The following is a 20,728-nucleotide window of genomic DNA, read 5'->3' as shown; positions in this document are numbered from 1 at the left end:
AAAATGCGAGATTATACTTAGGAAATCCACAGAAGTGGTAAGTGGGCTCCATCTTCTCTAGTTGCTGATCTCCACATGATAGATGTGGCCCCCAGGAGACAGCCTAGTGGCCAGGCAGAGCCAGGTAGCAGGCAGCGTAGGGTTTGGCGAAGAGCTGGTGTCAGATTGTCTAGGTTTTGAATATTGGCTCCGTAACTCTTCGGAGGTGAGATTTTCCGGTCCACCTCCCCCGCCCCAAGAGAGGTCTTAACCCCCAGTACCAGAGAATGTAGTCTGACTTGGAAATAGGGTCTTTACAGATGAAATAGAGTTAAAATGAGGTCATTAGAGGGGGCCCTAATCCGATATGACTACTGTCCTTATGAAAAGGGGGAATTTGGACACAGAGGCACACACCTAGGAGAATGCCATCAAAGATGAAGGGAGAGATTGGGGTGATGTTGGCAAACATCAAAATCTAGGAGAAAGGCATGCATGGAACAGATCCCCCCCACAGCCCCCAGCACCAACCTTGTGGACACCGTATTCTCAGATCTCCAGCCCCCAGAATCATGAGACAATCAACTGGTTAAGGCACCGAGTTTGCGACACTTCGTTATGGCGGCCCCCACAAACTAATACACTGTTAAGTTTCGGAGGCTCACTGATTCTGATTCTCTGCTTTCTGGTCTATAGAATGGGCATGAAATTACCTCTCACAGTTGCAACAATCACATACAATTAATCCATCTCTGCAGTAATTCCAGGCACAGGGTGTGCCCTCCATGTCCGTGGTGGTGGCTCTTGGAAGTTGGAGCAGCTCATAGCAAAGATCTTTTCCTGCCCCTCATTTCCCAGCCATCCCTTTCTCACCACCATCCCGGATGAAGAGAGCCACCCAGGAGCAGCGTGCTCTGTGCACCGAGCGCGGCACTTAGTTACTTAGGGCTGCCGGGCGGTCCGCAGGAAGGGGAGGCAGGAAGGCCTGCCGCAGCCCTCCTGGAGCCTGGGTTAACCCTGATGCTGATCCCTGCCTTGTGGCTCTCAATACACAGACAGAGAGAACGGAGAGGAGGCCAGGTCAGCCCTTCCAGATATTTAAAATGACTTTCAAAAACGAATAAAATAAAATAACTTTCGGTCAAAGAGGCAGCATCATTGTCAAAAGCAGACACTTATGGGGCGCCTGGGTGGCTCAGGCATTAAGCATCTGCCTTCGGCTCAGGTCATGATCCCAGGGTCCTGGGATCGAGCCCCGCATCGGGCTCCCTGCTCGGCGGGAAGCCTGCTTCTCCCTCTCCCTCCCCCTCCGCTTGTGTTCCCTCTCTCGCTGTGTCTCTGTCTGTCAAATAAATAAATAAAATTAAAAAAAAAAAAAGCAGACACTAAATCACACCCCTCATGCTCAGCGTGATCTTGAACATCCCTCCTTGCTTCAGAGAAAGGGAAGGCATGAGATGAAGCAGTGCCCCACTTTGAAAGTGGAAAGTGAACGAAACTATTGTCCATTAAATGTGTACTGTTTACTGTAGCGGACCTCCCACGCCTCGGGGTGTTCGAAAAGTTGTGAAGTCGTGTGTGTTGTTTAGCATGTGATGCGTACACTTAAAAGTTCCTTGCAGGTCTTTAGATAATCAATGTGATATGTGTATTTTGTAGGGCCTGGAAAATAGTTTTACTTTTTTGAGTAAGTGTGGAGATTTGTAGTTACTATGGCATTGGTTTTATGGTATATTCTTGGCTCTATCTATGATTCATTTATTTGTTCAGGAACCTGCAATTGTAACATTATTCCTTTTGGAAGCTTTTCTCCTCCTCCTTGACACCTTAAAGTTTATCTTTTCTTCTTCTTTGCTTCTACAGTTTGTGTTGTTATTTTTGTATTTTAACAACATCTACCACAACTAAAAGCTTTTATGGGGGGCGGTTATAAGTGTGATCCATGCTTATTTTTTAAATTTTGGAAAAGACAGCAGAGTATAAAAAAGAAAGTAACATTTCCCGGGATCAAAACCTCTTAGAATATTTCCTTCTTGTCTTTTTTCTCAATCCGAGCATAAATCAGCAGTGCATATGTAAGAGGAACAGGTGGGAGTAGAGAGCTGTGTCTGTGGCCAAACCGGGAGTGTCTGGGCTTGTGTAGGGAAATGGTGGGGCAGCTGCCAGGGGCTGATGATACAGGAGTGAGGAACCTTCTAGGTGAGCGCTCATCCCATGGGGAGAGAAGGTCAGGCAGATGCCTTTGCCTCAATGAGTAAGCCTTCATTATTAAAGGAGTGCCTCTGGATATAACCCAGCTCAGCTCTGAGCTCAGAACCCATGGAATCGATCTCAGTCGGGGGGTGGGTGGTGGTGGGGAACTCCTGGGCATCGATGTCAGACACCGCAGAGCTGTTTCCCTAAAAGCGCTGTAAGACACTGGGGCTCGGACAGCCCAGCTTTACAACTCCCTGGCAGAGTATGACACTGGCAGGAGAGAGGTGTGCTCTGTGACATCACGCCAGGTCTAGGACCTGCTTCATCAGCTGTAGCAGCCCAGCAGGGGTGTGGTACACAGGGCACCGGAACCGAGCAGGGAAGAGGGGAAAGCAATCATGGAAATTATGTGTTAGCGACAATGCCCAGACTTAGGCATGAGCCCAGGTGGAAACTTCTAGAAACACTTGGAGCGAACTTGCAGAAGCAGATGGGAGCAAGAATATGCAAAGCTTAGGTGCCTTTTACTGTGAGGACTTGCTCTATGACTCTCGCCAGACAGTGAGACACCTGAGGTCATGTCATATTTAACTTTATTCCCATCACTTGGCTCACTGCCTGGCATATAGTAAGTGCTCAGGGCATGAAATTTTTGCTGACTAAATATCACCTCCTTTTCGATAATCTGATTTATGACATGGTTTCCAGGAACATATTATGGTTAAAAATGGGACTCCCTGGACAGAAAAATGAAGTCAGAGATGCTGCTCACAAATTTGGCATCAACGACCCTTGGTACTCCCTTCCCCCAAATTCTCTGGGTCCCTGCAATTCATTATTTTCAGAAACATCAAGGTTAGAAAGATGGCAGAGTTCTCCATCCATGAACGCCCTTGAGCTCTGACACTTCTCCTCATTATTTAAATGGAACTGGGAGTAGACGAGAGATCAGAACCACCCGAGCCACCTCCTTAGGTGGACAGGAGCCTGGAGATCATAGCCTTTGTTTTACTGGTGAACTGGGGGATATTAACTGGGCGCCAACCATGTGTCTGGCACCGTGCTGGGTATCCTGGAGGTTCTAGATAAACAGATCTTGGTCCTTGCCCTTGGGGAGTTTGTCACAGTGAGAGAGATTAACAGTGCAAATACCACTGCACTGCAGAGGTGTTCAGGGCAGTGTGCCATCAGGAAGCAGTAGCGTAGAAGAAGTGGCCAGCAGGATCTAGCGAGACAGAGACCCTGGAGGCCAGAGGAAGGAGAGAGCTTTGCGAAGAACGTGGGGAACAAGTGAGCATGGAGGACAGTATCGCCTTGAGGTTGAGAAGGAAGTCAACTAGCTGGGTTCCCATCCAGCTCTACCCTGTCTAGCTGTGTGACCTTAAGCTAGTTATGTCACCTCTCTAAGACTTAGCTTCTATAAAATAGTTCCTACCTCATGGGGTTGTTGAGGAGTAAACAGTATGCATAAGGCGCTTAACACGGTGCCAGGCACACAATTAGCACTCAATAAATACCAGCCACCGGGGCGCCTGGGTGGCTCAGTCGTTAAGTGTCTGCCTTCGGCTCAGGTCATGATCCCAGGGTCCTGGGATCGAGTCCCGCATCGGGCTCCCTGCTCCGTGGGAAGCCTGCTTCTCCCTCTCCCACTCCCCCTGCTTGTGTTCCTACTCTCACTATGTCTCTCTCTGTCAAATAAATAAATAAAATCTTTAAAAATAAATAAATAAACAAATAAACAAATACATAAATAAATAAATACCAGCCACTGCTTTTGTTATAAGGAAGAGTGAGTGGGATTTGGAGAGGGATAGAGATTGCGAAGCCTAAGCGAGCTTCTGGAGTAGTTCAGTTCAACTGGACGGATGTTTACTAAACACCTAGTATGTACCAGGCATTGTGCTTGGCTCTGTGTCTGTCGTTCCCATGCCTGATGCAAGTGTGGTGGAAGTGTGAGAATCCCGGGGACAAGGACTTGCTCCTGTCACTTTTTTTCTTTTCTTTTCTTTTTTTTTTTCAGTGCAGAAAAGGTGGTTTTTTTGTTTGTTTGTTTGTTTGTTTTAAAGATTTTATTTATTTATTTGACAGAGACAGAGATAGCGAGAGCAGGAACACAAGCAGCAGGAGTGGGAGAGGGAGAAGCAGGCTTCCCCCCGAGGAGGGAGCCTGATATGGGACTCGATCCCAGGACCCTGGGATCATGACCTGAGCCAAAGGCAGATGCTTAACGACTGAGCCACTCAGGCGCCCAGAAAAGGTGGTTTTTATTAAAGCACAGGAACACGACCTGTGGGCAGAAAGAACTGCCATCACTTTTGCTCTTAAGGGATTCTGGAGTGTGTCCCCTTGTCACCATGCCCACCCCCTAGTTGAGGACCCAGTTCCTCACCTGGATGATCACAAAATATCATGGCCTGTCTCCTCTGGCCTTGTCCCCTCTGGCCTTGTCCCCTCGCATTGGGCATTAGGGTGATCCTTTGAAGGCACAAATGAGTTTGTGGCCGTCCCTTTTAGAGTCTCCACTGGCCTCAGACAGAGCCCTCATGACCAGTTTCACTCTCTCCCATCTAACTGGATGGAGACACACTGAATTGACTTGTAGTGGCTTGAATGGACTGAACTTTCCAGATGATTGAAATGTTCTTCCTGCTGCTCAAGACTCTCCCTTTCTTCTCCCGTCCAGCCCTCCCCTACCCGCTGGCTAATTCCTGCTCAAACCCAGATCTCAGCTGAGATGCACACCATCCTGGGAAAGGGCTCTCTGGCTACCTGTAGCCTTGGCCCCATGACCTCCTCTGTAAACCTACAGACCCCATACCCTTCCTGCTTTATTGTAGGGAATACAATAGGGAATGTTGCCTGTTTGTCCCTACTTGCCTGTCAGTTCTTTAAGGGCAGGGCCCCTGTCCCCATCACCCGGGAGCCAAGCACAATGCCTGGTACATATTACTCCAGAAGCTCACTTAGGCTCCCGGGTGATGGGGACAGGGGCCCTGCCCTTAAAGAACTGACAGGCAAGGAGGGACAAACAGGCAACATTCCCTATTGTATTCCCAGTGATGGAGATAGACATGGCGGAGGGAGGGCACAGGGAGGGCTCACCAAAGGCTGTCAGCCGGGCCCAGGTCACAGGTCGAGGCTCCTGCCAGAGGGAGGTGGGAGTGGTGGCCTGGGAGCCACTGGGCATGGAGTGGTCTTCCCCTGGCCCTTGGGATCCCAGCTGGGTCACACCTGATGGTCTGGGCTCTAGGGGCCTTTCTGGGGTCCTGAGAGGGAAGGAGGGAGTGGAAACGGAGAGCAGGGGGAAGCAGCTGTCGGCAGGGTTCATTGGAATCGGGATTGGGGGGAGCTGGAGCCCAGAAAGGCAGGTGTGCTGGTCTGGGCCCAGGGGAGAAAGAGGAGGAGGAGTGAGGAGGAGAAACTTTGCAGGAAGTGACTGGGCCGACGGAGGGAACGGTTCCCCTGTGGCTCCGGGCACGAGATGACAACAGTAGCCCTGTCCGGACCGTGCGGCCAGACCCAGAGCATTGGGCACCCCGCAGAAGGAAGTCACAGTAACGGCAACCCTCTCCTGAGTGCGGGCTGTGGCCAGACCCGCAGCCTGGGAGGCGTGCAGGCGTCATGACGTCATTTCGCCCTCACCACCGCCTCCACCCATGGTGTCATTCCCCACTTCACAGACGAGGCCACTGTGGGCCAAAGAGCCTAAGCAGCTCGCCCAGGTGCCTGGGTGACGTGAAGCCATTCAGTCAGCACAAACCTTCAACACGGACTATGTGAGTTAGGGTTAAGCATGAAGTACATGAATGTGTGTAGAGGACACAGAACAGTGCCTGGGACTGAGCGAGCATTTTCCGAGTGTTTCCTGTTATTATCATCGTCAGACACAGAGTCAGGCCCTGGAGATACTGTGGTTAACAAAACATGAGATTCCTGCCCCCGTGGACCTTAGAGTCCTGTGAGGGAGCCGGACGTAGAAGAAAGATGCAAGAAAACATTACACAGGAAGTGCCATGAAGGAAAATGGACTCCACGTGGTGAAGCCCCCAGTCTGACCCCAAAGCCCAGGCCACTGGACCACAAAGGATCCAGGCATTAGGGTCGGGGACCTCGGTTCTCCAGCTGACTCTGAAGCAATACTACTCATGGTGGCACCTCCACACCAGGGTCTCTTTACAGGAAGAAGCAGAGACAGACTAAGCAGTGGGTTTCAAACTCTTTTAGCTGAGGAACCTTTTATTAAAATCTGATCTTAAGCAGAGGCCAATCCAATGTGCAAACCAGTGCAAGCTCAGCTACTCTGGCTGAGGGCACAACTCCCCCCGGCCCAGTCCTCCTTTCCATTCCTGTTCTCAACAGCCCCAGAGGAGCTTCACAGAATTCCCAGTAGGAACACTATGGGATCATAATAGGACTTAACATTAAATGAGCACTTACTAACAGCTATGCTCATTATGCATGCTAGCTCATTTAGTTTTCTCAATGACCCTGTGAAGTCATCATTTTATGAGGAATCTGAGCCTCAAAGGGGTTAATAACATCAATCAATCAACAGCTGCTTGAAATAGCTGTTTGCCGATCATAGTCTGGCGTCTGTCCAGCTGTGCAGCCTCCTCGCTCACACCCCCTCACACACACCCATACACACACAAACACCCCAACCATACCTTTTCTCTTTAAATCAGGGTACCCATCCCGCATCCCTGGCCTTGGCACATGCTTTTCCACTCTTCAACTGGTGTGTTAGTCCCTTATTGTTGCTGTAACAAATGATAACAGTGGCTTAAAGCACCACACATTTATTATCTTATACTTCTGGGATCAGAAGTCTAAAATGGGGGCGCCTGGGTGGCTCAGTTGGTTGGGCAACTGCCTTCGGCTCAGGTCATGATCCTGGAGTCCCAGGATCGAGTCCCGCATCGGGCTCCCTGCTCAGCGAGGAGCCTGCTTCTCCCTCTGACCCTCCCCCCTCTCATGTACTCTCTCTCATTCTCGCTCTCTCAAATAAATAAATAAATCTTAAAAAAAAAAAAAAAGAAGTCTAAAATGGGCTAGCTGGCCTTTGTTCTTTTTGGAGACTCCAAGGAAGAATCCATTTCCTTGCCTTTTCCAGCTTCTAGAAGCTTCCCTGGCACATGGCCCCCTTCCAGCAAAGTCTTCACTCGACCTTTGCTTCCATCTTCCCATCTTCTCTGACTCTGACCCTCCTGCCTTCCTCTTATAAGGACTCCTGTGATTACATTGTGCCACCCAGACAATACGGGAGACTCTCACATCTCAAATCCTTAGCCGAATCACAGCTGTCTTGCCACCAAGGTAACCTATTCCTAGGTTCTGGGGATTAGTACGTAGACATCTTTGGGGGGGGCATTATTCAACCTGTCACACCTCATAACCGCACACTCATTCTTCACATCTGAGCTTAGAGATCATGTCCTCAAGGAAGCCTTCCCTGACCAACCAGATAAGACCTTCTGGGTATGGGGTCTCACAGCAGCCTGTGTCTGTCCCTCACATGGCTTGTCACAGTCATAGTTGAGCATCTGTTTGGACATTATTTGATTAATGCCCTGCCTCTTAACTTCAGGAGTATGGGGAGCCACTTCGTTTTTCCATTTGTGTTTTCAACAGAGCCTGGCACAGGGTAGAGGCGCAATTAACATTTGCTAAATAAATGGATGAACAAATAAAGGACCTTGCCTGGGGCAAGTAGCAGAGGCAGGATTTCCACGCGGGCAGTGGGTTTACAGAATCCCAGGCTCTAGGCCTTACACTGGATTGCCTCTCGCAGACCTGACGTGCTCAGGCGCACTGAGCCCCTACTGTTTAAGCTCCGGGACGTCCCACCGGGTTATGTAGGGGGCTGGCCAGAGGGCGCCTGAACACCTGCAGGGGCACCAGTCTGACATCCAGTGATCTCGGACGTGGGGTGGGGGTGGGGGTGGGGGGAGAGTACTGTAAACCCCAGCTACGCGGGACTGGGGACAGTGGATGGCAGAGGCTGGAGAGGCGGCAGTGGTGGGAGGCAGCGAGAGGCAGGGGCGGAGGAGCGCTCCAGGGGGGCCGGGGGGGGCACGCGGGAGGCAGAGAGAGCCAAGGGCAGCGCCTCGGGCAGGCCCACGGGGAGAGGCTGGGAGGGGGCGATGGCAGCGAGGAAACGAGCTGTCAGAAACTCGGAGGCGGCGTGGGAAAGTGCAGTGTCATGGAAACCAGGGAAGCGAGCAGGTCCATCCGGGAAGAGGCGGCTGTCGGAGCATCGGCGCAGGGCGGGAGCGGGAGTGGGAGGCCCAGGGCCACCTGTCCTTGCTGGGAAGGCCGGCTCTGTCGACCTTCCGCAGGGTGGTTTCAGCAGCGTGCCAAGGACTTGGAGGACGAGGCGGAGGCTTCCAGGGCCCGGGAGGCTGCAGACCAGCCCGCCCGTTTCCGGATCTGGCGGGGGGCGGGAGGGGGGCGGAGCGCAGGGTGGTTGCTAGGAGGGGCGGCGGGCCCGGAGCGCGTGTGGGCTGGCAGGCGCCTGGAAGAGCCTGGGAGGAAGCGGTGGAGGAACCAGAAGGAGGGCACGTCGTGGGCGTGCACCCGGCTGGACAGGGAGAGTCCGAGCATGAGTCAGCAGCCACGGCGCGCAGTCAGTGAGGTGGGAGACGCCCGGGCACCGCAGACCAGCTCGGGGCTCCCGCCCAGCTCCCGCGGGCATCGCGCCTGGGGCAGGGGGGCTAAGCTTTCTCCTTTCAAAGGAGCGCTCAGATTGCTTTGGCGAGGACCCTCCCCCACCCCCACCCCACCTGAGACCTGGGGCTCAGGCCACTGAACGCAGAAGCACAGCACAGCCTCCTGCCCAGAGGCCAACTGCTCCCCAGGCTCTAGGAGACCTTGAAGGGCCCCATGGCCTGGGGTGGGAGAGACTGGATGGGAGTGTGGAGTGCCTCTCCTGCCCCACTTCTCCAAAAGGTTCTAGAACTGCCTTCCCCACCAGGGGATCTGACAACCATATTTTGAAGATATGAGTCCAGTTTTGTGCTTGGCATTCCTTTGCCAGGTTGGGGAAGCCTATGGACGTTTTCTCAGAATAAATGCATAAAATGTATCAAAATACCAACAACCTTTTTCACAGAACTAGAACAAATCTAAAATGTGGATGGAACCACGAAAGACCTTGAATAGCCAAAGCAATCCTGAGAAAGAACAAAGCTGGTGGCATCACAATCCTAGATTTTAAGATATACTACAAAACTACGGTAATCAAAATAGTATGGCACTGGCACAAAACTAGACACAGAGATCAATGGAACAGAATAGAAAGCCCAGAAATAAACCCATGCTTATACAGTCAATTGATCTATGACAATGAAGGCAAGACTATACAATGGGGAAAAGTAATCTCTTCAGTAAATGGTGTTGGGAAAACTGGACAGCTACATGCAAAAGAATGAAACTGGACCACTTTCTTATGCCATATACAAAAATAAACTCAAAATGGATTAAAGACCTAAATGTGAGACCTAAAACCATAAAAATCCTAGAAGAAAACACAGGCAGCAATTTCTTTGACATTGGCCTTAGAAACATTTTTCTAGATATGGCTCCTCAGGCAAGGGAAACACAAGCAAAATAAACTATTGGGACTACACCAAAATAAAAAGCTTTTGCACAGCAAGGAAAACCATCAGCAAAATGACAAGGCAACCAGTTGAATGGGAGAAGATATATGCAAATGATATATCCCATAAGGGGTTAATTTCCAAAATGTACAAAGAAATGATACAACTCAACACCAAAAAAACCAAATAATCTTATTGAAAATGGGCTGAGGGCCTGAATAGACATTTTTCCAAAGAAGACATACAAATGGGCAACAGACACATGAAAAGATGCTCGATATCACTAATCATCAAGGAAATACAAATCAAAACCACAATGAGTATCACTTTACATCTGTCAGAATGGCTAGCATCAAAAAGATAAGAAATGGCAAATGTTGGTGAGGGTATCCACCTCACCAACTGTTGTTGAGAGCACTGTTGGTGGGAATGCAAATCGGTGCAACCACTGTGGAAAACAGTATGGAGTTTTCTCAAAAAGTTAAAAATAGAATTACCATATGCTAATAATTCCAATTCTGGCTATCTACCCAAGAAAATGAAAACTCTAATTTGAAAAGATATATGCACCCCTATGTTTACTGCAGCATTATTTACAATAGCCAAGATATAGAAGCAACCCAAGTGTCCATTGATAGATGAATGGATAAAGATATGAGATATATCTATATATATAATGGAATATTATATATATATATATACACACACATAATGGAATATACTGGAATATTACTCAGCCACAAAAAAGAGAGATTTTGCCATTGACAACAAGAAGGATGAACCTAGGAAGGTATAATGCTAAGTGAAAGAAAGCAGACAGAGAAACACAAATACCATATGATCTCACTGGAATTTAAGAAACAAACGAACAAAGAAAAAACAGATGAGCAAAAACACAGACTCTTAAATACAGAGAACAAACCAGTGGTTGCCAGAGGGGAAGTGGATGGGGGGATGGGTGAAATAGATAAAGGGGATTAAGAGCTCACTTATCATGGTGAGCACTGAGTACTACATAGAATTGAATTATACTGTACACCTGAAACTAATATAACACTGTATGTTAATTATACTTGAATTACAAAATACTCAAAATGCATAAAATAAAACACATGGGATTACAAATGAAACCAATTATATTGAAAATCACACTATATTTTGAAAACCAAACTTCTGGGGCGCCTGAATGGCTCAGTCGGTTAGGCGCCTGCCTTTGGCTCAGGTCGTGATCCCAGGGTCCTGGGATTGAGCCCTGCATCAGGCTCCCTGCTGAGCAGGGAGCCTGCTTCTCCCTCTCCCTCTGCCTGCCACTCCCCCTGCTTGTGCTCTCTCTCTGTCAAACAAATAAAATTTAAAAAAAGAAAGAAAACCAAACTTCTAATATCACAATTTTGGTTCTTCTTTATCAAATGCATTAAAAAACAGGATCTAGTGATAGGCCCTGACGTAAGAGTAGTGATAAACACAAATGACATTTGGAGACATCTGCGAAAAAAAAACCCTCTAATGTGATAGGAAAATGTCTGTGATTTCTTCTGGTCACAAAGTCACAGATCCCATTACTACTGTGGTCACTGCCTATAGCCATAATGGAAGGAAATGTTCAGTTTTAGGTAGAGGTTAGTGAAAATAAAGATACAATTTTTACCCACACAACTTCTTGGACTCCCTTGAATTCTGTTCATAACCTTCAAAACGTTGAGAGTTTCTGTTCTGTAGCAAAAGTGCTTGCAGGGGCCAGACAGGTGGCATCACAAAGCAGTAGGGAATGGCCATGGACTTGGTGCCCAGGAGAGCACACACTCCTTCTAGGGCGAGCAATACTGCTCAGCTCCTAGTATTGCCCCTCTTCACATTTTTAAGAAATACCACAGCAAACACCAATTTTTATGTGAGTTCTCCTAATTTTTAAATGTTAGCAAAAATATTCACATTTTAAAGGATACTTTGGGGGCCAAATAGAACACAGCTGTTGGCCGGATGCATAGTGGAGACCCTGGATTTGGGATCTCTGCTGGATGCGGTTCTTTGTGGGTCCTGGGCATCACCCTCCAGGTCTACAGTCCTCCATAAGAGGCCTGTTGGATCCTACGTAACCCATAGCTCTGGTCTAAAAGTGGGCTAGGCAGTAGCCCCAATCCATAGTAAGTTACCACCTTCAAACCAGCAATTGTCAACTATGCCACCTTATGGGTTCTGCTTCCCTCCCTACCTCCATTAGCCCAGGGGCTGACAGTGCCAGACCTCTGTTTCCATGTAAATTGCTCAACCAAGGGAGTTGGATGGGAACCAGGAGCCCTGAGTTTCAGTCTTAGCTCTGCCACTTATCAGCCTGGTGACCTTGAGAAATCGTGACTCTCTCTCAGCGCCTACAAGCTCTCATCTACAAAATGGTTTAATGGGTCAATGGCACATTCCATGTTACAGGATGCTGTCCACATGCAAGGAGTTCTGGTTTCTTTTTGTTCTCTGCTCTAGTCAGCTGGGTCCCTGTGAGGTAAGCATGTAAGAAATAAGGGAAGCCATGTTTGTCCCCAAATGTAGCATAACGGACAATATCTGTTAAATGCCTAAAGCAAGACCCTACCAATGCGAGGCAAGGCAACTGCCTGATTCATTCAAACAACAGTCACTCTGGAAGGGTCTAGGGATTGGGCAGTTACCTCAGTTTTTTGTGGCAGCACTGGAATCTGGGTGTTTTTGTAGATTTAAGAGGGGAAAAGAGAGGCGCTGCAGGCTTCCGGGATGCTGGCGGCCTTCATCTTGCACACACTGTGTTCGGGGCTGGCTCCCGGGGGTCTCACTCTCATTTTCACATAGAGCAAAGGGATGCTCTGAGCTGCTCAGCAGCAGGTTCTCAGGGGCTGGGCTGTTATGGGAGCTGGGAAATGAGGCTGGATAAGATTCCTGCCACCACACTGTCACATCAGAGCTTTAAAAAAAAAAAAAAAGGCCCTGTGGCTCCGTGGGAGTTTTGCCTGCATTTTCCGGGTAATTGCCTCGCCCCCGCCCTCTGGGAGCTGGGTTGTGGCAGGCGCTCAGGCTGGGGGTGGTGGCCAACGTCTGCCTCCTTCCCTGCAATCAGCTGCGGGGCTGCCTGGGACACGGCAGGCAGGCGAATGAGGATGAATTAGGGCCCTAGGGAGGCAGGATCAATCCATCCTGGAGGCACAGAGGGAAGCCAGGAGCCACCCACGGGAGGCAGACCCAAGTGAAGACTCTGCCCATGTTCTGAAGGCAGACTGCTAGGTGTGAGTCCCAGCTATGCCCTTGGGTAGCTAGAACTTGAGCAGATACTTAAATCTCTCAGTACCTCTGAGCATCTATCTGCCTCATGCTTTACTGTGAAGATTAACAAATTAATACAGGGAAAGCATTTAGAGTGGCTAAAAGGGAAAAACAAAACAAAACAAAACCCCTAAACTCATGGAATACTTCTGACATCAAACGTGTGGAGATTTTCCAACTGTTTGGACACCAACTAGGTGTCCTCTAATCCTATTCCCTAACTGCTCAGAGTTAGTGCTGAGGCCGCAGTCCCACAAGATTGACCCCCACCTCTGAAGCCAGTCATACGTCCCAGGTTGTCACCCGGACTCTGACCAACTGCCTAGAAACGGGGGTTCCCACAACCCATCCTCGGGTTGGATGATCTGTTATATTGGTGCACAGAACTCAGGGAAATACCTCTTTATTTACATTTACCAGTTTATTATGTAATAAAGGATCCAGATGAACAGCCCGATGAAGAGGTGCATAGGGCGAGGTATGAGAGAAGGGGCATGGAGCTTCCAGACCTTCTCAGGATGTACCACCTTGCCAGCACCCCATGTGTTCACCCGCCCAGATGTTCTCCAAACCTTGTACTATAGGGATTTTTATGGAGGCTTCATCACGTAGGCTTGATCATTATGCATTCCATCTCCAGCCCCTGTCCACTCCCCAGAGGATGGAGGGTGGGACTGAAAGTTCCCAGCTTTATTCATGCTTGGTCTTGCTGGTGACCAGCCCCCACCCACGAGCCCACTGAGAGTTGCCTCATGAGAGCAAAAGACATTCCCGTAACCCGGAAAATCCCAAAGGATTCGGAGCTCGGGGTCAAACGCTCCTATAACCCCTGTCACTCAGGAAACGACAAGAGATTTAGGAGCTTCGTGTCGGGAACCGGAGTCAAAGACCAAATATTACAACAAAAGATGCCTCTAGCACTCCCATCACTTGGGACAGCAGAAGAGTTTTAGGAACTCTGTACTAGGTACCGAGGACAGAGAGCAAATAGATGTCTTAGTACACCACAGCGGTACGTGCCAAGTGCCAAAAATGGTGGCTCTTATTATCCGAGCGGAAGCACCCCCTACAGTCTACGGGCCCATGGAGATAGCCCTGCACAACACCTGCAGTCACCTGGGTTCCCGCTTCCCTGTTTGGAACCTGCTAAACCTCTGCGTGTCCGTAAAGACCAGTTCAAATGACCCCTCCTCTGTGAGGTCCTTTCTTCATGCTCAATTTTTTTTTTTAAGATTTATTTATTTATTTTAGAGAGGGACAGCCCAACTGAGCAGGGAGAGGGGCAGAGGGAGAAGGAGAGAGAGAACCTCGAACAGACTCACCACTGAGCACAGAGTCTGATGTGGGGCTCGATCTCACAACCCTGAGATCATGCCCTGAGCTAAAATCAAGAGTTGGCCACTTAACCGACTGAGCCACCAAGGCGCCCCTTTTCATGCCTCTTTATAAATACATTTATTTATTTCATGCCCATTATTTTTACATTATTAAGTGACGACCTTAAGCTAGGATCTATGCTGAGCACTCTGCATAGGTCTCCTGCAGAGACAGATTCAGGTTTTGTGGGGCCTGACACTTAAACAGTTTAGGAGGCTTTCTTTTAAAAAAGAATGAAAAACTACCTGATTTTATAAAGTTTATAAAACAAAAAGGTTTTATAAAGTTTATAAAACAAAAAACTTGTGAACACATAGGTAGGGCCTTGGAAAGAGTCTGGGCAAGTGAGGGCCTTGATGCTTAAGCTTTGTCAGATTCATGGTAAACCCATCTCTGGTCTCCTGTAAACCCCATAGTAGTCAAGCGAAGTGGTAAGTATTGTTCCCATAAGTATCTCCACATCCAGACATAGACAGCGAGACTCGGAGAGAAGTCATTTGCCTAAGATTGTGCCCTCGGCCATTGTATTACATTGGCATTCCCGGCTGTCCCTGATGGGTAGAGACTGTCATCAGGCTCATCCCTCCATTACAGGGCTCACCCTGTGAAGATAGGGCGCTGTAAACACCAGTTGCCCAGCTGTCTCCTCTCCACCATAATGTCAGCATATGTGGGGGGGTGAGGGGCTGCGGGGGGGATGGCCATAGAAGGCACTCAATAAAGGCATGTTGAATAAATACACACACTCCACCTTGTCTGTTTTGTGCCCTTGGTCTCCACCAACTAAACTGTTTCATGCTCATGGGTTCCCAGTCCTACCTTAATGTTTTGGATAGAGTTTTTAGGGAGCATGGCGGGGGTAGGGAGGGGAGAAAGGAACCTTCCTATAGGGTCTAACAGGGCTGTAGAAGAAGATAATCAATTTCTACCTTCGACAACTGTTTATTAGGTACCATTCTAAATAAATATCCCTGCTTCCAAGAAGTCTGCATGCTACTGAGGGGAAATAGACTATAGCAAAATAAATAATATCATAGCCTGACAGATGCTGATAAGTGCTATGGAGAAAAATAAGGCAGGAAAGGAGATCAGGTTTGCTAGGGGAAGTGGGGTGTGTAGGAGGATCTCATGCAAAAAGTGACATATGAGAAAGCCCTGAAGAAGAGGCAGTGAGTGAGTCATGTGGCTATCTGGGGAAGGGCCTTCCCAGCAGAAGGAACTGCCAGTGCAAAGGCCCCGAGGTAGGAGCATGCCTGATGAGTGAGAGGAATAGTAACAAGGCCTATTGTGAGTGAGGGGAAAATGTGTGAGAAGGATCAGGAAAGGGACAGGGGCCAGATGAGAGAGGTACTGTGGGCAATCATGAAGAATTTGGGTTCTACTCAGAGAGAGATGGGAGCCTGACTTTTACCTTAGAAGGATCCCTCCATCTGCCACCTTGAGATTAAACTGTAGGAAGCCAGACTTGAACCAGGGAGACCAGTTAGAGATTATTTCAAGAATTCAGGTGGGAGATGGTTGCAATGAGGATTGGGTTGGTGGCTGTGGAGGGGTGAGAAGAGGTGGCCTGTTTCCAGGTATTTTGAAGACAAAGCCATCAGGAAGTAGGATGTGAGGGAAAGGATAGAATAAAGATGACTCTGAGATCTCTGGCCTGAGTCACTGGAAAGATGGGGAAGTCTAGGGGAGAAGAGGCATTTGGGGATAAGATTACGATTTGAGGTTTGGACATGTGAAGCTTGAGATATTTCTTTCTTTTTTTTTTTTTTTTAAAGATTTTATTTATTTATTTGAGAGAGAGAGAGAGAGAGCACATGAGAGGGGGGGAGGATCAGAGGGAGAAGCAGACTCCCTGCCGAGCAGGGAGCCCGACGTGGGACTCGAGCCAGGGACTCCAGGATCATGACCTGAGCCGAAGGCAGTCGCTTAACCAACTGAGCCACCCAGGCACCTGTTGAGATATTTCTTGAAGTCAAGAGGGCAACTGTGTGCACAAGACTGTCATCGGGGGAGATGTCCAGGAGAAGAAATAAAACTGGGAGTCATCCACATATGGTTGGTATTCAAGGCCATGAGACTGAATGAGATCACCAAGGGACTGTAGACAGAGAAGATGGCCATGGTCTGATCTCTGGGGCTTGCCAGTGCTAGGTCAGGGAGAAGGAGCCACCCCAAGATCAGAGAGAAAACCAGAGAGCGTAGTGTCACAGAAGCCAAGGAAAGACAGTGTTTCTAGTAGGAGGGAGTGATCATCTGGGCCCAGTGCTGCTGCTGAGTCTGGTAGATGAGAGGAATGATCACCAGATTAATGACATGAAGATTTTGGTGACCCAGTCAGTAGAAGTTTCCACAGAGTGGTGGGGAAGGAAGGCTGACTGGGGTGGTCTGAGAGAAAAGCAGAGAGAGGAAGTGTGGAGAGCAAGTACAGACCACTGTCCTGAGGAGTTTTGCTATGAAGGCGAACAAAGAAAGGGACAAAAGCTGGTGGGGGAAGTGGGGTCAAGAGATGTTTCCTGAGGATGGGGAAATAAGGGTGTGTTTCCCTGTCACTGGGAACAATGCAGTAGGGAAGAGATGACACGGGAGAGGAACAGAGAGTGCAGGAGGGACAGACTCCAACAGGTGAGCATGAGCCTCGGAGCGGAGCACCCAGACTGGCAACAAAGACGGATGGGACCGTTGACCCTCGTACCAAGTGAGGGAGGACTAGGAGTTGGAGTGTAGGAAGTAACTGAAGAGGGCTGAGTGTGAGGTGTGGCCATGAGGCAGGCAGCAGGCACGGTGAGAAGGGGATGGCTTCAGAGGGTCTGGGTCCTGGGAGGGCAGCAGAATCACTGGAGATTGTGGAAGACCCCTGGTTGGCCCCCATTCCATTTTCCCCTTCTTCTGTAACTACAGAGTCCTACTGTGCACACTCCTGCCCAGGGACAAGGCATATTTCTCAGCCTCCCTTGCAGCTAGGCGTAGCCATGTGACTGAGTTCTGGTGGTGGAGGGTGACAGAAGTGAAGTGTGCAAGTTCCATATCACTTGCATAGAAGGAATTTGCTCGCCCCACACCTGTACCCTTCTCCCTTTCTGGAATGCTGACATGCAGGGGCCCAGTTTCAAGCAGTGGAGGGAGAAACACGTGAGGCAGGGCTGCTTGGATTTTGGGCCTTGGACACCTTGGGCTGTCTGGAGGAGCCAATGGATACTTGTCAGAATAATGTTCTCAAATTCACGGAATAAAAATCGTAAGATGACAAAGGAAAACAACTATATTGAAATATTACAGAAATATTAAAGATTACAATCGCCTAGCTCATATTAATAACTACCCTGTTTTCAAAGTAGTGCTAATGAGGATAAGTGGTATTTCACAATATCTGCAACAACTAAATGGGATATGAAAATCTCTGTGATTTCTGTCAGAGATGAGGTCACAGGTATTGCCAATACTCCTATGTTTGTGGCCTGCTGTCGTAATGGAAGGAAATGCCAACTTCTAGGTAGACCCTGGTGGATATCAAGGTGTGATGTTTTCCCATGCAAGTTCAGAGAGCCAGTGAATTCTGGCCAACCCTGTTTAGAGCCCAGGTTTAGAATATCAGTCTTTGGGGATGGCAGAACCACGAGCCAGGAAAAAAAAAACTACATTCAGGAATGACTGCATGAGGCAGAGCCACCCTGTCCAGGGGAAGCGGCCTGGCTGCTCCGTGAGACAGAGTGAAAGTCCTGCCTCATCGATCCGTTCGTCTTTGGGGGTCTTTTTGTTATAGCAACTTACCCTGTACCCTAAGACAGAGGTGGACGGTGACTAAGCAATCTTCAGTACACGGCTGCATGAGTCAGTTGCTTGCCTTGTCCCAAAGCAACCTGAAAGCCAGCTGAGGGCCTCTAGACTCCCGGGCCTGGGAACACACAAGTGAGTCCTTCTTGTTCCGCCCCGCACCCTCTCATGCCCAGACATGGGCCTCCTCACATCCCACCCCCACCTGGGCCTCTGCAAAGTCCACCTGTTTCCTGTTCTTGGCCGGGACAGGCTGTGCCCTGGCCTCACCCGCCGGGACTGGTTGACAAAAGAGCAGTTGTCGCTCCCCGCACCCCCCCCCCCACCCCGGCAGGCGCAGACACACCCGGACAGACCTCGGCAGATCCCTGACCACAGTGAGCAGGAATGTGAGTGGAGGACTCCGGTTGGCTGGGGCTGTGATTGCTGGCAGGGCCTCAGGACTCTGAGAAGGTCTGAACTGGAGCTGACGCAGCAGCTGGAGCAGCAGAAATGCCCTTAAAAAGGGAAGGGAGAGAGAGGCCCAGGAGAGAGCCAAGGCCTCTGCCCGGAGCATAGAGCTCTCAGGAGGTGGGCGGAGGGAACGGAGTCAACAGTCATAATGGCGAGAGCTACCCTACCGTCAGGACTGTTCCGGTGCTTTCCGCCAGTGGCCCCTTTTAACCCTCACCAGTATTTACTTCACTTTACAAGTCTGCAAACTGAGGCTCACAGAGGTTGAGGCGCCTGTCCAGGGACACAGAGCCAGTGAACTAGTAAGAGTTGAAGCCTCCTCTTAATGATAAGGACAGGAGCGAAGCATGAAGTGCCTCTTTCTTCCCTGGGAAAAAGGAGGACCAGCCTTCCCTTCAGACATTCCTGCTCTTCTGGGTCAATGTATGGGCTTCACAGAAAAAGGCAAGGTTGGAATCTCCAGGGAAACTGCTCTGTGTCCTGGGGTAGAAGGGGACACCCTACGGTAGCCATGCTGAGCCGTGGGATGATGACAGAGACAGAGCCGGTAGCCTCGGCCTGGGCTTCAACCAGGGCTGGCCAGTCTGTCCATCCTTGTCCTGGCCCAGGACAAGCTGGACAGGACCTTTGCCCTGGCAAAAGGCCACAGAGAATGGCCTGTGGAGTTCCAGGAGGCAAGGAACGAGATGGTTCCAGACTTTGTGAGAGGCCCCAGTTCCTGGGGGAAGGGTGGGGCTAGAGAAGCACTCATCGGCAGCGCTGCATGGTGGGGTCAGACAGACCCGGCATGTCCCAGGTGTGTGGAAGCGTGTTTCTTCACCTATGAAGGACAGTCACCATCCCAGCAGCACTGGATGACGGAGGTCAGATGGACTCTGTTATAAAGGGACACCGAGGAGAGTGCTGGGCACACAGTGTCCTCTCCATGGCCACCTTAATCACTGAGTGAAGGTCAGGACGTGGTGTGGCAGCCATGAATCCTGAGAAACGGGTGAAGGCTCAGGGGAGGTGGGCAAGCTGACTCACGCAGAATGGGCTGCCTGGCTCCCTGACCTGCAGCCAAGGAAACATGAAATCCATCCACTCCCCACAGTCCAGAGAGCGCGTGGGACTGCATGAGAGGGGGACCTGCCACCCCTGGATGCTCAGGGAGGGCTTCTCGAAGGAGGTAGCATCTGAGCCAAGTCCAAGGGCTCAGCCAGACAAACGTGGGAAGTACCCTGGGGTAAAGCACAGAATGATGCAAGAAGGTTATTAGAGGGAGCTTGGCATCACTTTAAAGATGTGCAAGGAATTCAGTGAGCAAGCCAGTAAGAGATGCAGTGAGGAAGAGTAGGAACCAGGTCAATGGGAAACCACTGAAGGGTTTTACAAAGGAGGAATCCTGACTGAACCATTATTTTGGAACCAACCTCTGGCTGCAGTAGGAAGAATGGATAGGAGGACAAGACTGGAATCAGAATTAGGAGGCTGCTGCAGGAATCTGGGTGCCAGGTGGCGGTGGCTGGAACCAAGGTGAAGGCAATGAGGGTAGGACCTGGAAGTGCAGGTGAACCAACATGGATGAGAGGATGCAGGATCAAGGAGAGAAGAGAACTCCCAGACTTCTGTCTTGGGCTTCTGGGTAGATGGATGGTGGGGTTATTCTCAGGGATCCAAGAGGAGAGCAGGCTTGGACAGAAGGGAAATGATGATCTCATGTGGGACCTGAGTGTAAGGTGCTGTGGGGCCTCAAGTGGAGGCAATCCAGGGGACAGATACATACAAGAGTCTGGCGCTCAGGAGACCACGTGGGGAACAGGCCTAAGGGAGCACATGGGTGCAAATATCTGGGCTGTGAAGCTCAAGATAAGGGGGAGACTCTGGGGGGAAAGATAGGCAGAAGGGCTGGCATGTTCACGCCCAGCTCGGCTGAGATAAAGCAAGACACACTTGGGAAACCAAAAGTCGTTCCATGAAGCGGGGACAGGTTAGGGTGGGTAAGAGAGTTCCAGAATGATGGACCGCTGGAGAGCTGTACACAGGGGAGGCTTTAAAGAATGTGGGCTTTATCCCGAGGGTAATGA

The 20,728-nt window shown here is 49.8% G+C and overlaps 1 long non-coding RNA gene across 3 annotated transcripts in view; it reads right to left on the bottom strand.

Moving 5' to 3' along the window:
- Positions 1-18,683, bottom strand: part of LOC123858828 (uncharacterized) — a 35,501-nt gene extending 16,818 nt beyond the window's left edge. The window contains exons 1-2 of one of the 3 annotated variants that reach the window (XR_010410565.1): positions 18,566-18,680; positions 18,207-18,330 (exon numbers count right to left, since the gene is read on the bottom strand). This is a non-coding gene — a long non-coding RNA (uncharacterized LOC123858828). Of the gene's footprint in view, positions 1-12,436; positions 12,935-18,206; positions 18,331-18,565 lie in introns of those variants that run through there. The other 2 variants (XR_006794244.2, XR_010410566.1) reach the window with 2 other exon arrangements.
- Between the last annotated feature and the right edge of the window lie 2,045 nt (positions 18,684-20,728).

Source organism: Mirounga angustirostris, unplaced genomic scaffold (assembly GCF_029215605.1).
Source record: "Mirounga angustirostris isolate CCGP_5_RB_7025 unplaced genomic scaffold, mMirAng1.0.hap1 SCAF_4, whole genome shotgun sequence".
NCBI classification, from domain to species: domain Eukaryota; kingdom Metazoa; phylum Chordata; class Mammalia; order Carnivora; family Phocidae; genus Mirounga; species Mirounga angustirostris.
Note: the sequence above shows the minus strand (reverse complement) of the source record. Positions and strands in the feature narration are given on the sequence as shown.